This window comes from Rhinopithecus bieti, unplaced genomic scaffold (assembly GCF_001698545.2).
Source record: "Rhinopithecus bieti isolate Rb0 unplaced genomic scaffold, ASM169854v2 scaffold_34317, whole genome shotgun sequence".
Classification (NCBI taxonomy): Eukaryota; Metazoa; Chordata; class Mammalia; order Primates; family Cercopithecidae; genus Rhinopithecus; species Rhinopithecus bieti.
In genome coordinates, this window is record NW_016814779.1 from 1,105,546 (window position 1) to 1,119,855 (window position 14,310).

At 36.3% G+C, this 14,310-nt stretch overlaps 1 protein-coding gene across 2 annotated transcripts in view; it reads right to left on the reverse strand.

Annotated features, from left to right (window-relative positions):
* Nucleotides 1-899: 899 nt before the first annotated feature.
* EMCN (endomucin) overlaps nucleotides 900-14,310 on the reverse strand; it is a 125,582-nt gene continuing 112,171 nt past the window's right edge. Inside the window, exon 12 of one of the 2 annotated variants that reach the window (XM_017852374.1) lies at nucleotides 900-3,926. The gene's annotated coding sequence lies outside the window, so the exon portion shown is untranslated. The remainder of the gene's footprint in view (nucleotides 3,927-14,310) is intronic. The other variant, XM_017852375.1, reaches the window with a different exon arrangement.

Genomic DNA, 14,310 nt, shown 5'->3' on the forward strand with positions numbered 1-14,310 from the left:
CCCTGGTTCCATTCTCAAAAAATTACAGCTGCTTTTGTCTCCTGGTTCCAATCGCTGTCATCTCAGGTTCTAACTAGGGATCTTCTGCTGTACAGCTGATCAGAAGTGTGTCAATCAGGGCATTCATAAGGCTCATTTGTTTTGTTTCTCTTTGCTCATGAATTCCAGTTCAGCTCTTCTTCTTGTCTACTGTGTGAAATAGCTGTTCATTTTTCAAACTGTTTATAGTGAGATAGGCCTGGTCTCTGTTTTTAATTATGACCTGGAGCATAATGCTTTCATCCTTTTTAATAGAAACGTAAACTGAGGCTTAGAGAGACTAAGTAGTGTAGAGATGGAGAACAGGGATTTGGGCATAAGTTGGAATTCAAATTTTTCCTATTTATTAGTTGTACAACCTTGGGCAAGTTATTTAACTACCTGCCTTGATTTTCATATCTTTATAAGGGAGATGTTTCTGCTGCTGCTAATCATATATAAGGAATAGTTTCTTACTATTATTGTGATGGTTAACTGAGATGGTGACTGTAAAGTTTTCTACACAGTTCCTGGCACATCGTGAATGTTGGATGGGATATTAACTAGCTAATTATATTGCCCACGATCACTCTGCTAGAATTTCTCTTTTTTTAAAGGAAAATATGAGTTCAAATAGTCATATCTTCCTACTTATTTTTAAATGTCAGAATTCTTGGTCAGACTTGAAAACACTTTTAAACAGTTCTTGGAAGCTTTAAAATTATTCTTGGTGATCTTGATTTTGGTAGAAACTCTGACTTCAAATTCAGGAATGTAATATGGATGGCAAAATGAATATTTTCCCTTATTTATCAAAAATTTTTTTTTCTTTAAAAAGTTTTTAGAACAGAAAGCAAGTATATTCAAGCCCAAAAGACAAATTATCTAGAAGTAGGGGCAGAGTATACTCATTTAGTGGAACATGAGAAGTCCTGTGTGTGTAGAGAAATATTAAAGAAAAGATCAGGGGATAATCCATCACAAATTCTCCATTAAAAATATTCATTATAGGTTTAATTAATCACAATGATGGATATCTTTAACATTAGGCAATAATTGGCAGTTTCATAGTGGTGAGACTATAGTCTCTCAAAATACAACTTTTAAAGGTCATATTCACTTTTCTTTTCAACCTCATAAAATCTTGAATGACCACAAGTAGAGCTCAACAGAGAATAATAAGGCAAAAAATCAGGAATGTTCATCATCGAAGGTTTGACTATGTCCTTGGTTGATATCCATAAATTTAAATATGGTAGGTAGAAAAAAAATAGCACACAGATTTGTCAACCATATGCAATAGAATAGTTCAGTTCAGCAAGGGGAATTCAGAATTCTTTCTCTGCTGGCTGAGCCTGTGTGTCAGCCAACAACATCCGCTTAGTCTCAGGTGACAACAGTGTCAGTTAATTAGCTTTTGTTTATGTTTTGACTATTGATACACTTAAATTATATTCCTATTATCATGCAAAACAAACACATAGAAAGTCCTACCTTTGATCTAAATACAGGCACTTCTTTGTTGCAATGATATTTGAACTGTATATCAGAATAAAAAACTTATAGTAAGCCAGGCATAATTAAAGCATATTTGATTAATGATAATTTTGGCTTGAAAACAAAATATCCTATTTCAACAGAAGTTTAAGTTGGTTTACAAAAATGCAGACCTTACCTTTGAGATTGATATAAAATGCCATGGACATCTCTGTAAACTTCTCAATCCTCCTTTGACCTTTTTGAAAGATTTAATCTTGTAGTTGTTAGGTTAATGCATATTCTTTGTGTGCACTTCTTGAACTAGAATAAATGTTATTTTTTTCTGACCATTAAAATTTTTCCCTCTTCCTGATTCTTGTAAACTCTTTTCTAACAATGCTTATGAAATGTAGAGAAAATGGTTTCTCTAGGATCCAAAATGACGTATTACTTATAATTTAAATTACAGAAGAGTTCATTTCCTTGCAATATGCTGTATGTAACATGGCTTTTGCTGAATAGCTCAGTAAATCATCTAGGGGTGCTGGGACTTTTCTTTCTTTTCTTTTCTTTTTTTTGTTCTTGTTTTTTGTTTGTTTGTTTGTTTTGAGACAGAGTCATGCTGTGTCACCCAGGCTGGAGTGCAAAGGTGCCATCTCAGCTCACTGCAACCTCTGTCTTCTGGGTTCAAGCGATTCACATGCCTCAGGCTCCCGAATAGCTGGGACTACAGGCATGCACCACCATACCAGGGTAATTTTTGTATTTTTAGTAGATATGGAGTTTCAACATGTTGGCCAGGCTGGTCTCAAACTCAGATTTTTTTTTATTTTCTGAAGACAAATGCTCTGTGATTGGCATGCTCCAGTCACCGTCTCACCATTTAAAGACTTCTAGATTAGAATTAAGCATGGGCACAACAGCTCTAAAGTGAAAACATACATAGTGGAGATCTCTGCCTTCTCTCCTCTCTTCCTTTCCTTTCTTTCTTTCTTTTTTTTTTTCTACTTCCCATCCTTCTCAAAGAGACACCAGTCAGAAATATAGATATGCTTATGCTTGCTTGGTGTCCTTGATTATAAATAGTCCAAACATCACGAAGCTAAAATCAAGGTGATTATGTAACTCCTAAAGATGGAAGTTGTCAAAATACATCACAACAAAACAAATTTTAGAAGGCTATTTTAAATACAAGATTCCATCTTCACTAAACTGCCCCTTAGATCACTAAGATAATTTAGCATGAAAAATCAACTTAGATAATCATACGTTAAAAAGCTGCCACTGGCAGCCTATTAGTTCCAAAGCGTTCCAAAACACTTCAACCAACTTGACACTTTGATCTCACATGTCAAAAAAGTGGTCAAGGTTGATCAGTTAGCTTTTATCAGAAGAATTTGCTCCTGATGGAGTGGCAGTTATAATCATATGGCATTTTTAGAACAGTGATACAATGAAAAATAATATCATAATTATGTATTTATAAAGTGTTGATTTTCTACAAACTAGAGGTTTAGCAATGGTTGCTAGAACAAATTATTACATTTCTAAAAGATATAAAAAATGCATGGAGATAATATCAATCAAATGAGCTAATGAAAAATCATGACCCTATTATCTTAATGAATGCAGTATAGTGTTATAAATGCCCTTACACTTACATCTTCATCACGTAGTATGAATGACAAACAGAAAGACCAAAGAACTGATAAATTACTGTCTCCCTAACAGAGTGTAATATGTGAACCCCATGTCCCTTTCTCACTTATTACAGATGCTTTTCATTAGTGAGTTCATATATTCTAATAAGCCATCCAAAAATATTCATAATTATGGGAAGACAATAACATTGCCATTTTCACAGTCATGTTATAGTATTTTTAGTGTACTGAGCACAGTAATTATTTATTAAAAGTAACACGAAAACAGGAATAAAATACTTATATGTACAAAGTAGCATGGTATGATTTCTACCTAATATTTAATAATACACATGCAAATTTTCCCTGCATTAACATAGTGGTAAACAATAAATACTAACAGTAGGTAATATAAGAACACCGAGAAAAGTAGGAAAGTCTTCATGGATAAAAATTCTTGGCCCAGAAAACTTTAAACGTTAAGGAAAGGTGTGCCTGTCAGCGAGTCCACCTCCTGGGCTGTCAGATTCACTGCTCACAAATTTCCCTCCTAAAATTCCTTTTCCTAGGAACGCTCCTATAAATGGAATAATGTAATTTTTAAACGTCAGAGGACAGGAGAGCGCTGGGGTTCTTTTTGATTCCGTCAAATTATTGCATGTCAGCTGGACATCACTTTACTGGGAACGACGACTGGTGTACAGGCCAGCAGCAGGTATGGAAGTCGGGATTGATTCTGCAGGACTTTCTCCTTTTCCCCCCTTGGAGCATGGAAGCTGAAGATTAAGCCTGTGAGCAACAACAACAACAAAGTTCAGATTCCAAGAAAGCAAAGAAGAAATAGAGATGCTGGGGGAGTCCATCTCTTAGTAAGAAATGGTTGTCACTAGCTACATTTTTTTCACCTAGTAGAATCACTTGACTGTCTCTCAAGCACTTCAGACTTGACATATCTGAAAAGAAAAGCACTATTTTCTTTCCCAAACCTCACTCCACAATCTCAGTCTTCAGTATTTCCTCCATGATGCATTCAGACACCCAGGATGGGAGTGTGGATATTGTCTATAGTCCTATTCTTCCTCATTCCCCACTGGCCACATCCAATCAATCACCACATCATGAAATTTTTAACCTCCAGACATTTTTCTCTATTCTATTCCGCCTCTTCATCTTCCTCCATACTGCGGCTCCCTAGCTTAAGCCTTTGTCTTTTTCCAGCGGAATATTGCAATAGCCTCTGACTTCTCTGCTTCTGGTCTTGCTCTTCTTGAATGAGTCTTCCACATTAAACATACCCTGGTATATATCAAGCATAAATCTCATATTCCTCTTCTGATTGAAGTCCTTAACTGTGCCCTGTCACTAATGCAGTACAGTTCAAGATCTGTTGCTTGGGGTGACAATGTGAGTAATTAAGAAATTTATGGGCAACTTTAAAGCTTTGCTGCTGTCTACTCATCAGGGAGAAGAATGAATAGGCATCAGAAGAAAGAATGAAGGAATACCATTTGCCACTTCTTCATAGGAAAGATAGCCAAGCCTTTGGTTTAGTATTTTGCATTTTTCTCTGCAGTGTAGGAACAACTTTCAGTATTGGTCTATAAAAGAGCAAGAGATGGAGACTTCTGTGTCCCAAGTAGGAAACGGGCAGTGGCCCAACCTGGCAGGGATTAGATGGTGTTGTGTTGCTGGTGGTTTGCTAGGGTCTGGGGAGAGCACGATATGGTGTGTGTGGTGGGGTGTGGGGAGTGGTACTAGTGGCGGAGACCTGTAACCAACTCTTTCCTGGTTTGGTTGGTGAAGGCAAGTCCTTTGATAGGGATGGCTGAACTGTTGCTTTACATGGGGGAACGTTGGACATTGGCTGCCATGGCCTGCAGGTAGCAGCTACAGGTATCCATGTCAATTCTTAGGATAAGGAAATGATTATAGAACAGGATATCTGTGACTTCCTCCTAGAGCATTTGTGGCTGATAGGTGGTTGAGCACATGCCAGAGCATGGTGTAGCTTAAGCACCATGATTTGAAGAATGATTGCAGACAAGGCTTCTCTTTAATTATTGAACTAGTTTTTTAGGCATATTTTGTATTCAAGGTCAAGTGACGGGTTCCTCAAAATGATAAATGACCTCTTTTTTTATTTTTGTCTTCTTTTCTTTAAACTTTTATTTTAGGTTCATGGGTATATGTACAGGTTTGTTATATAGGTAAACTGCATGTCGTGGGGTTTTTTGTGCAGATTACCCATGTAATAAGCATAGTATTTTTTCGATCCTCACCCTCCTCCCACCCTCTACCCTCAAGAAGGCCCTGGAGTCTGTTGTTCCCTTCTTTGTGGATAAAGGACTTTTGATGTCATTAGTGAATGAAGAAAGTTAGTACTTCATTCTAGCCTCATGCAGTCCTTCATGATTTACCTTGGGGAACAAGGCTTCCTGTGATCTAGTACCCTCTACTACTTGAGCCTTATTTCCCAGTCAGAGGTCAATGCTTCTCAAGCTGTTTATAGTGAAGAACAATGCTGGTTTCTAACAATATCTATTCAGCTACAGACAGACATTTTAAAAAGTACAATAACATGAATGTTGCAGCAGTATCAGATTGCCATAACAATTTTTAAAGTTTTATAATTTCTTTCATATACCATTCAGTTTCACAATTCTTTTCCTGTTTGTACATGCTATTTCCTGTGCCTGGAAAATCTTTCCTCTCTTTACCTAGGCCACTGTCGTGTTTTTTTTTTTTTTTCTTCTCATTCTGTAAGTTTTAGCTCAAATACCATCTCTAAGAAATTTGCTGTCAAACTTCACAGTATCATGTCTGTCTTTACATAACACTGTGCTATCATTTACCATATTATACTACAATTATTTTTCTTATCTGTGTTTCTTTCCACTTCTGTAAGCTTCTTGAGAACTGCAACCATGACAAGCCCTCTTTATTTCTGGGCTAGTACTTGACAAGGAGTAAGGTCTCAATCACTTTTTGTTCAACTAAGTCATACTCCTCTATAGATGAATTTTCAAGTGAAGTCAAGAGTTTGTAGCATAGTACAACTGGTAAACATCTGCATTTGTGCTAATAGGATAATGCTCATGATTGATACTGTTTCAATTATTTTCTCAAAGATCAGCAACCTAAATAAGAACAAACTCTAGTTGCAACACCATGCATTTCACATCGACAATCTCTCTCAAAAAAATAAATCTTGCTTCATTAATGGTTCTTTACATCTGTACCAATATCGGTCTTTGCTTTTAATGGCTATTTTATAATAGATTTCATAACAGGTTTCTTTAACACTACTGACAACAATTTATAAACAATCAGAATGGCCATAGGAGAAAAGACCATGGTTTTATAGATGTGGAACACAGTGTAGAGTACTATTAAGAAATTCATTCAGGGTTATAGAATATGATCATAATATACAGTTGGCCTTCCATATCTGTGGGTTCTATGTCCACAGATTCAACCAACTTGAATTAAAAATATTCAAAACAGTAAAATTATTAATATATTAATAAAATAATACAAATAAAATATAGTATAACAACTATTTATATAGCATTTACATTGTATTAGGTATTACAAGTAATCTAGAGATAGTTTAAAGTACTACATGAGAGAATTTATATAGGTTATATGCAAACACTATGCAGTTTTATTTACATCAGGGACTTGAGCAACCACAGATTTTGGTATCTCCAGGCCTTTTGAAATCAATCTTCCACCTCCGTGAATACAGAGCAGCAATTGTAAATCTCCTTTATTTATGATGTTTTCCTTTTAGCTTGTGTTATTTCATTTTAAAATGAAAGAAAAATAAATGAAAAACACGTTAAGCTCATCTGGAAGTTCACAAAGATACTCTTAGATTATCAGGGCACCATTTAGAAAATTACAGAAGTACCAGGGAATTGTATCTCGGAGAAAAATGGAAATAGCTAACAATCCACATTGCTGAGGGTTTGTGGGAACGGACTTTCATCCAAGCTACTAGACTTCCTAACACCGCAGTTCTTCACTGGTCTGCAACCCCCTTCACTCTTCAGCCTTCCAAAGTGTCTTGGAACAGAAGGAAGATGAGACCTATTGGTGAGGGAGCAACCAGGTAGCAGCAGATTCCTCCTTGACAACAGCGCAGAGTTGGTCATAGAACAGTTAAATGGCTATCTGTTCAATTCTAAAATTGTTATTTTTCCCTTTTAATTTTATATCTTAGGCATGCTTTCATGTTATTACAAATTATTTTGAGAATTATTTTTACTCATTATATAATGTCACTATGCAAAGTATAATTTATTTTATAAATTCCATAGCATTAAACATTTAAGCTGCTTCTACACGTTTGCTGCCACCCTCTTGTATATGATTTCACGCTCCCACAAGGTAAAGCTTTGCAGAAGGCAAGGTTTATAGCTCATAAATGTTTCAAAATTCCTGTCTGCCCTGCCAAATCACATTAAACGTAATACTGCGAACAAAATGGATTATCAATGTATGAAGCAACAAGCATTAAATATATCTAGAATATTGTTTTGGGATGGAAATTTTTAACATAGGTGATTATTTCTGTAATACTGTTTGCTGTTACATGAGAGTTCAAGACTTTTTAACTTCTTTCTCGAAATCTTCTAGGTTTGATGAATTCATTTCTATATATTCTGAATCTCCAAGTTGATATCTAATTTCAAGTTGACAACCTAGACAGCAGTTACTCTTTGGTTATTAAATTCAAAGTACAGTGATAGAAATATCTTAAAGAAAAAAGTGAGACAGACAATAGAATTGACAGATGTCAAACTTGTTTCTTCCCATTACTTTCCGATCTTTACTCTTCAGAACATCATTATATAATTCCAAAATTACAAAGAGGAGTAACAAAAGTTATTTAGCTTTTCAAATCAAAAGCCTTGGAATCTGAGGCTCGGAATATTTTTTTAAAGTACAAAAATGGAAAGGAATGGGAGTTGAACAAAATTACTTTTATTAAGCTGGTTTGAAAGTCAACACTGTTTCTTGCCTTCTATATACTTTTTCTTTCTTTCTTTCTCCCACCCCCCCAACTGCAGAAGACTTGCTTTCTCCAAGTTGATCAATTAGTTACTAAGATTTGAACATTTTGGTAATTTAGAAAACAGCCCTTTACTAGCCACCGGGTTGCAAAGCAACCATAGCAAGTATGGAAGGAAGCTTTCCATATATCAGCTAGGGCTGAACAACGTATCTCATCCCCAGCTTCTCAAACTTTGCACCTGGAAGTGTCCATTGCATAGGATGGACAAACTTCCAGATTCCTTTTTTTTCCTTTAAAACTTTTATTTTAGTTTCAAGGGGTACATCTGGAGGTTGGTTACATGGGTAATTGCATGCCATAGGGATTTGGCGTTCAGAAAATTTTGTCACCCAGGTAATTAGCATAATAGCAAATAGGTAGTTTCAAAGTATTCACTCTCATTCCACCCTCCCCCTTTAAGTAGGTCCTGGTGTCCATTGTTCCCTGCTTTGTGCCTGTGTGCATTCAGTGCTTGGCACCTACTTAGAAATGAGAAGATACAGTATTTTGGTTTTCTGTCTTCGGTAACTTTAGTTAGAATAACGGACTCCAGGTTCATCCATGTTGTTGCAAAGGCAACAATCCGGTTCTCTTATGTGGCTGCATAGTATTCAATAGTGTATGCGTACCACATTTTCTTTAACTAGTCCACCATTGATGGGCCTCTAGGTTGATGGGCATCTAGGTTCATTCCATGTCTTTCTTATTGTAGATAGTTCTGTGATGAACATATATATGCATGTGATTTGACAGTAAAACAATTTGTATTTCTTTGGTCTGTATCTAGTAATGGGACTGCTGGGTTGAAAGGTAGATCTGTTTTAAGTTCTTTGAGAAATCTGCAGGCTGTTTCCACAGTGATTGAACTAATTTACATTCTCACCAGCAGGGTATAAGCATTCCCTTTTCTCTACCACTTGGCCAGCATCTGTGACTTCTTGACTTTTTATGGTCGCCATTCTGACTGATATGAGATGGCATCTCATTATGGTTTTGATTTGCGTTTCCCAAATGATTAGCGATATTAGGCACTTTTGCATATGCTTGTTGGCCCTGTGTATGTCTTCTTTTGAGAGGTGTGCGTTCATGTCCTTTGCCCATTTTTTAATGGGGTTGTTTTTTACTCTTTCATTTGTTTAAATTCCTTACAGATTCTGGATATTATACCTTTATCGGATGCATAGTTCATGAATATTTTCTCCCATTTTCTAAGTCATCTGTGTACTCTGTTGATAGTTTCTTAGGCTGTGCAGAAGCTCTTTAGTTTAGCTAGGTCCGGTTAGTTTTTGTTTTTGTTTCTATTGCTTTTGGAGTCTTCGTCATGAAGACTGATGTCCAGAATGGTATTTCCTAGGTATTCTTCTAGAGATTTTATAGTTTTTGTTTTACATTCAACTCTTTAATCCATCTTAGTTGATTTTTGTATATGATAAAAGGTAAGGATCCAGTTTTAATCTTCTGCATATGGCTAGCCAGTTTTCCCAGCACTATTCATTGACTAGAAAGTCCTTTCCCCATTGCTTGTTATTGTCAGCTTTGTTGAAAATGAGATAGTTGTGTGTGGCATTATTTCAAAGTTCTCTGACTTGTTTCATTGATCTATGCGCCTGTTTTTGTACCAGTATCATACTATACTAGTTACTGTAGCCTTGTAGTATCATTTGTCATACTGTACTAGTTACTGTCACCTTGTAGTGCCATTTGAAGTTGTATGTGTGTGGCATTATTTCAGGGTTTTCGAACTCGTTTCATTGAGCTACCTGTTTGTTTCAGTACCAGTATCATACTGTATTAGTTACTGTAGCCTTGTAGTATCATTTGAAGTTGGGTAGTGTAATGCCTCCAGCTTTGTTCTTTTTGCCTAGGATTGCTTTAGCTATTTGGGCTCTCTTTTGGATCCAAATGAATTTCAGAATAGGTTTTTTTCTAATTCTGTGAAAATTGTCATTGGTAGTTCGATAGAGAATAACATTGATTCTGCAGATTGCTTTGAAGAGTATGGCCTTTTTAAACAATATTGATTCTTCCAATCCATGAGCATGGAATATGTTTCCATTGGTTCATGTTATTTCTGATTTCTTTTGACGTGTTTTGTACTTCTCATTATAGAGATCTTTTGCCTTCCTGGTTAACTGTGTTCCTAGGTATTTTATTATTTTTGTGGCTCCTGTGAATCGGATTGCATTCTTGATTTGTCTCTCAACTTAGATATTGTTGGTGTATAGAAATGCCACTGAATTTTGTACATTGATTTTGTATCCCAAAACTTTGCTGAAGTTGTTTATCAGAGCTAGGAGCCCTTGGGAAAAGACTATGGGGTTTTCTAGGTATAGAATCCTATAATCTATGAAGACAGATAGTTTGACTTCTTCTCTTCCTATTTGAATGCCTTTTATTTCTTCTCTTGCCTGACTGCTCTGGCTATGACTCCCAGTGCCATATGAATATGAGTGGTGAAGTGGGCATCCATGTCTTGTTCCAGTTTTCCTGGGAATGCTTCCAGATGCTTCTTCCCATTCAGTCTGATGCTGGCTGTGGGTTTGTCGTAGATGGATCTTATCATTTTGAGGTATGTTTCTTCAATGCCTAGATTGTTGAGGGTTTTCAACATGAAGAGATGTTAAATTTTATCACAAGTCTTTTCTGTCTGCATTTATTAAGATGATCATGGAATTTGTGTTTTGAGTTCTGTTTACGTAATGAATTACACTTATTGATTTGTGTATGTTGAATCAACCTTGCATCTCAGGGATGAAGCTTTCTTGATCATGGTGGATTAGCTTTATGACATGCTTCTGGTGTTCAGTTTACTAATATTTTGTTGAGAACTTTTATCTATGTTCATCAGAGATATTGGCCTGAAGTTTGCTTTATTCATTGTGTTTCTGCAGGTTTCATGGTATTGGTGTGACGTTAGCTACATAGAAAGAGTTAGAGAGGAGTTTATTCTCAATTTTTCGGAATTGTTTCAGTAGGATTGGTACTAGCTCTTCCTTATACACCTGGTGGAATTCAGCTGTAAATCTGTCTTGTCCAGGGCTTTTTCTGGTTGGTAGGTTTTTTTATTACTGAGTCCATTTTGGAATGAGTTATTGGTCTGTTCAGGTTTTCAATTTATTACTGGTTCAATCTTGGGAGGTTGTGTTTTTCCGGGAACTTACCTATTTCTTTTATGTTTTCTGGTTTGGGTACATAGAAATGTTTGTAATAGTCTCTGGATTTTTTGTTTGTTTGTTTTTTGTATTTCTATGGGGTCAGTGGTAATATCCACTATCATTTCTGATAGTGTTTATTTGGATCTTTTCTCTTTTTTAGTCTAGCTAGCAGTCTATCAGTCTTAATTATTCTTCCAAAAGGCAAATTTTTGGTTTTGTTGATCTTTTGCATAGTTTTTATCATCTCCATTTCACTCAATTCATCTCTGATTTTGGTAATTTTTCTTTTGCTAGCTGTGGGATTAGTTTGTTATTTGTTTAGTTCCTCTAGGTGTGATGTTAGATTGTCAATTTGAGATCTTTCTAATTGTTTGATGTAGGCATTTAGTGCTATTAACTTTCGTCTTAGCACTGTTGTAGCTGTATCTCAGAGATTCTGGTATGTTGTATCTTTGTTTTCACTAGTTTTAAATAATTTCTTGATTTCTACTTTAATTTCATTGTTTATGCAAAAGTCATTCAGGACCAGATTGTTTAATTTCCATTGAATTGCAGGGTTTTTAAAAATCGTCTTGGTATTGATTTCTATTCTTATTGTGCTGTGGTCTAAGAATGTGGTTGACACGATTTTGGCTTTTTTGAAATTATTGAGAATTAGTTTCTGACTGAGCATGTAGTCAATTTTAGAGTATGTGTCATGCATGGATGAAAAGGATTTATATTCTGCTTTTGTTGAGTGGACTTTTCTGTAGATGCATGTTAGTTCTATTTTGTCAATTGTCAAATGTAGGTCCCAAACATCTTTGTTAGTAATCTGTCTTGATGATCTCTCCAATATCATCAGTGGAGTGTTGAAATCTACTATTATTGTGTGGTTACCTAAGTGTCTTTGTAAGACTAAAAGACTTCGTTTTGTAAATCTAGGTGCTCTAGTATTGGGTGCATATATTTAAGATAGTTAAGTCTTTTTGTTGAGTTGAACCCTTTATCACTGCCTTTCTTTGTCCTTTTGAACATTTTGGTTTAAAATCTGTTTTGTCTGAAATAAGAATAGCAACCCCTACTCTTGTTTGTTTGTTTTCTATTTGCTTGATAAATCTTTCTCCAACACTTTACTCTGAGACTATAGGTGTCCTTGAATGTGAGATGGGTCTCTGAAAGACAGCATACACTTGGGTCTTACTTCTTTATCCAATTTGCCACTTTATGCCTTTTAAATGGAGTGTTTAGCCCACTAACATTCAAGGTTAATATTAATATGTGTGGATATTAACCTGTCATTCTATTGTTACCTGGTTTTATGTAGACATGATTGTGTTTTTGCTTTATAACGTCAATGGTGTATGTACTTTAGTGTGTTTTTGTAGTAGCCAGTAAAGGTCCTTCATTTCCATATTCAGCACTCCCTATGAACCTCTTGAAAAGTAGGTCTGGTGGTAATGAATTCCCTTAGTATTTGCTTGTCTGAAAAGGATTTTATTTCTGCTTTGCTCATGTGGTCTAGTTTGGCTGAATATGAAATTCCTTGTTGGAATTTCTTCTCTTTAAAGATGCTGAATATAGGCCCCCAGTCTCTTCTAGCTTATAGAGTTTTGTCTGAAAGGTCCAGGGTTAGCCATTGATGGGGTTCCCTCTGCAGGTGACCTGCCCATTCTCCCTAGCTACCTTTAATATTTTTCTTTTCACATTGACCTTGGAAGATCTGATGACTATGTGTCTTGGGGATGGTTGTCTTATATAGTATCTTGCAGGGGTTCTCTGAATTTCCTGAATTTGAATATCAACCTCTCTAGCTAAGTTGGGGACATTTTCATGGACAATATCCTCAAATATGTTTTCTAAACTGCTTGCTTTCTCTCCCTGTCTTTCAGGGATGCCAATGAGTCATAAGTTTTTCCTTTTTACGTAATCTCATGTTTCTTGGAGATTTGTTCATTTTGAAAATTCTGTTTTCTTTATTTTATCTGACTATGTTAATATGAAGAACTAGTCTTTGAGTTCTGAGATTCTTTCCTTGACTTGGTCTATTCTGCTGTTAATACTTCTGATGTGTTAAGAAATTCTTGTGGTGAGTTTTTCAGCTCTATCAGATTAATTTTTTTCTTTCTTAAAATGGCTATTTCATCTTTCATCCCTTGTATGGTTTTATTGAATTCCTTGGATTCCTTGGAATGGGTTTCAGTCTTCTGATTCTCAATGATCTTCATTGCCATCCAGATTCTGAATTCTATTTCTGTAATTTCATCCATCTTTTTTCTAGTTAAGAATCATTGCAGAGCAACCAGTTCAGTCATTTGGAGGTAAGGAGGCAATCTGGCTTTTAGAGTTTCAGGAGTTATTGAGCTGGTTCTTTCTCACCTCTGTGGGGTGATGTTTCTTTAATTGTAGCATAATTTGAGTATAGTCGGTTTCATTCCTATATGTTTTCAGAGGGCTGAGGCTTTGTGCAGGGTCTTTATTTGCAGTTGATTTCTTGTCCTTGGTTTTATAGAGGACTATATTACCGAAGTATTTTTGGTGTTGAAGTTTGGTTTGCAATTCAATAGATAGTGCTTAAACATAATGGCCGGTAGATAGATTCTTACCCAGCCATGCAGCCCCTCTGTGTTTCCTCACATTTGTAGCCATGCTCCCCCTCAGTGCTCTGAGAGTGTGTGATCCTCTCCCACTCAAGTGCTGGTCATAGATCTCAGCTTAGCACTCCCAGACTGTGCACTGCAGGCCTGAGACAAGCTTAGGATTTTTTCTCTCCCCCCAGCTTGGTGGCAGCAGGGGTAGAGACCTTGGCATGCCACTCAGAGCCACTGCCAATTAGACTAATCAGCTGGGAAAAGGTGATTGTATTGCAGGCCCAAGCTGGGGGCTCATGACTGGTGAAGAGCAGGAGGGCAGGGAGAGGCAGTCTTGCCTCTTTTCCATAGGGCACTGCCGCATGCTGAGAGTGCACAAATTCCAAGAT